The 2,500-nt window shown below is 35.4% G+C and overlaps 2 non-coding genes across 2 annotated transcripts; both read right to left on the reverse strand.

Annotated features, from left to right (window-relative positions):
• Window positions 1-84: 84 nt before the first annotated feature.
• Window positions 85-174, reverse strand: TRNAY-GUA (transfer RNA tyrosine (anticodon GUA)). The gene is given in 2 exon segments: window positions 85-120; window positions 138-174. It is a non-coding gene; the product is annotated as a tRNA-Tyr (tRNA).
• Window positions 175-1,118: 944 nt separating this feature from the next.
• Window positions 1,119-1,200, reverse strand: TRNAS-AGA (transfer RNA serine (anticodon AGA)). Its single transcript has one exon. It is a non-coding gene; the product is annotated as a tRNA-Ser (tRNA).
• Between the last annotated feature and the right edge of the window lie 1,300 nt (window positions 1,201-2,500).

Here is a 2,500-nt window from a genome sequence, read left to right on the forward strand (position 1 = left end):
ATAACTTGGAGAATGCTTTATACTTGGTATAGTTTTGGGTTTGTAAAATGTCAGTACTGACATCTAAGTTTATCAAAAGCGTCATCCTTTGAGCCGGAATTGAACCAGCGACCTAAGGATTTCTGTACCAATCTCCTCTACAGTACTCCGCTCTACCAGCTGAGCTATCGAAGGATTCCATGATCATACAGCTGTGATATTACGTGCTATTAAAATGATTGAGTGTTAATTTTAAACATTATCAACTTTCCAAGCAAAATGAAAAATGATTTGACTACTCAAAAGAGATTCAACCACTTATTCCTGTGTTGCTTTATCACACAAATTGTCATGTTTAATCATTTGGAAAATATCACTAATAGTTTGACTTATATTTGTGCAATTACTATCAACTGGCTACAGAGCTAGTTTGGAAAGCACTTTCAATAGATTTTTTAGTGTAGCCAAACTTACATCAAGATTAGAGATGCTTGAGCCTATCAAACCTTCTACACTCTTTTAAATTTTGCTTGTTTTGTAAACTAATCAAATGTTCCAGGAATGATGGGGATATTCCATTGTTTGTTCTGATTTGACAATTCATTTTGGACAATGAGCGGCCCTTTTGAGCTAGTGAAGATAATTGTGCTACATGAGAGTATGCACAGACAATTATTTTTCTTTTTTTGCATTAAAGCACAATTTTTAATAATTGTGCTTTTTCTTTTTTTGCATAAAGCACAATTTTTAATAAAGTAGAGGTTAATGATATAATAATTAGCACTGAAAGTCATCTGACACGATTTGAAAGTAAAATGTTGTGCATTGAAAGTAACCAAAGCTCTTTTTACTTTGAGTGGACATCATTTTCTTTCAAATGAATTTGATATTTTGCTAAATGTACAAAACTTTCTTACAAATTTGACATTCAAAATGCATTTGTAATTAATAAATGCTACTTAGAATGGCTGCTGAGATTCCTGGGCTCAGTCTCAAGTAGAGGAGGAGAATGACGGATAGAGAAAGAGAGAACAGGCAGGCATCCTAAAGATTTTGATGTGCCAGTTCCTGACTCACCCTGAGCAACACTGGTTTCAAGCTTTTAGCAAATTTTCTGAAAAATAAAACAACCATGTGGTCGTAGTCGGCAGGATTTGAACCTGCACGGGGAGACCCCAATGGATTTCTAGTCCATCGCCTTAACCACTCGGCCATGACTACCTCTCATTCAAGGTGATGTTTTCACAAAAGTTTCTCTATGGGTTGCGCTACTTCATTTCAGGCTGTGAGGATGACTGAAGTAATATTGTATCAGAGATGATTTCCATGGGAAGTTAATCCTGACCACAGTGACCTGCGTTAATGATTTTTAAAATATAACTTGGAGAATGCTTTATACTTGGTATAGTTTTGGGTTTGTAAAATGTCAGTACTGACATCTAAGTTTATCAAAAGCGTCATCCGTTGAGCCAGCGACCTAAGGATTTCTGTACCAATCTCCTCTACAGTCCTCCGCTCTACAAGCTGAGCTATCGAAGGATTCCATGATCACACAGCTGTGATATTACGTGCTATTAAAATGATTGAGTGTTAATTTTAAACATTATCAACTTTCCAAGCAAAATGAAAAATGATTTGACTACACAAAAGAGATTCAACTACTTATTCCTGTGTTGCTTTATCACACAAATTGTCATGTTTAATCATTTGGAAAATATCACTAATAGTTTGACTTATATTTGTGAAATTACTATCAACTGGCTACAGAGCTAGTTTGGAAAGCACTTTCAATAGATTTTTTAGTGTAGCCAAACTTACATCAAGATTAGAGATGCTTGAGCCTATCAAATCTTCTACACTCTTTTAAATTTTGCTTGTTTTGTAAACTAATCAAGTGTTCCAGGAATGATGGGGATATTCCATTGTTTGTTCTGATTTGACAATTCATGTTGGACAATGAGCGGCCCTTTTGAGCTAGTGAAGATAATTGTGCTACATGAGAGTATGCACAGACAATTATTTTTCTTTTTTTTGCATTAAAGCACAATTTTTAATAAAGGAGAGGTTAATGATATAATAATTAGCACTGAAAGTCATCTGACACGATTTGAAAGTAAAATGTTGTGCATTGAAAGTAACCAAAGCTCTTTTTAATTTGAGTGGACATCATTTTCTTTCAAATGAATTTGATATTTTGCTAAATGTACAAAACTTTCTTACAAATTTGACATTCAAAATGCATTTGTAATTAATAAATGCTACTTAGTATGGCTGCTGAGATTCCTGGGCTCAGTCTCAAGTAGAGGAGGAGAATGACGGATAGAGAAAGAGAGAACAGGCAGGCATCCTAAAGATTTTGATGTGCCAGTTCCTGACTCACCCTGAGCAACACTGGTTTCAAGCTTTTAGTAAATTTTCTGAAAAATAAAACAACCATGCGGTCGTAGTGATTTGAACCTGCGCGGGGAGACCCCAATGGATTTTTAGTCCATCGCCTTAACCACTCGGCCACGACTACCTC

Source organism: Pseudophryne corroboree, chromosome 4 (assembly GCF_028390025.1).
Source record: "Pseudophryne corroboree isolate aPseCor3 chromosome 4, aPseCor3.hap2, whole genome shotgun sequence".
Classification (NCBI taxonomy): domain Eukaryota; kingdom Metazoa; phylum Chordata; class Amphibia; order Anura; family Myobatrachidae; genus Pseudophryne; species Pseudophryne corroboree.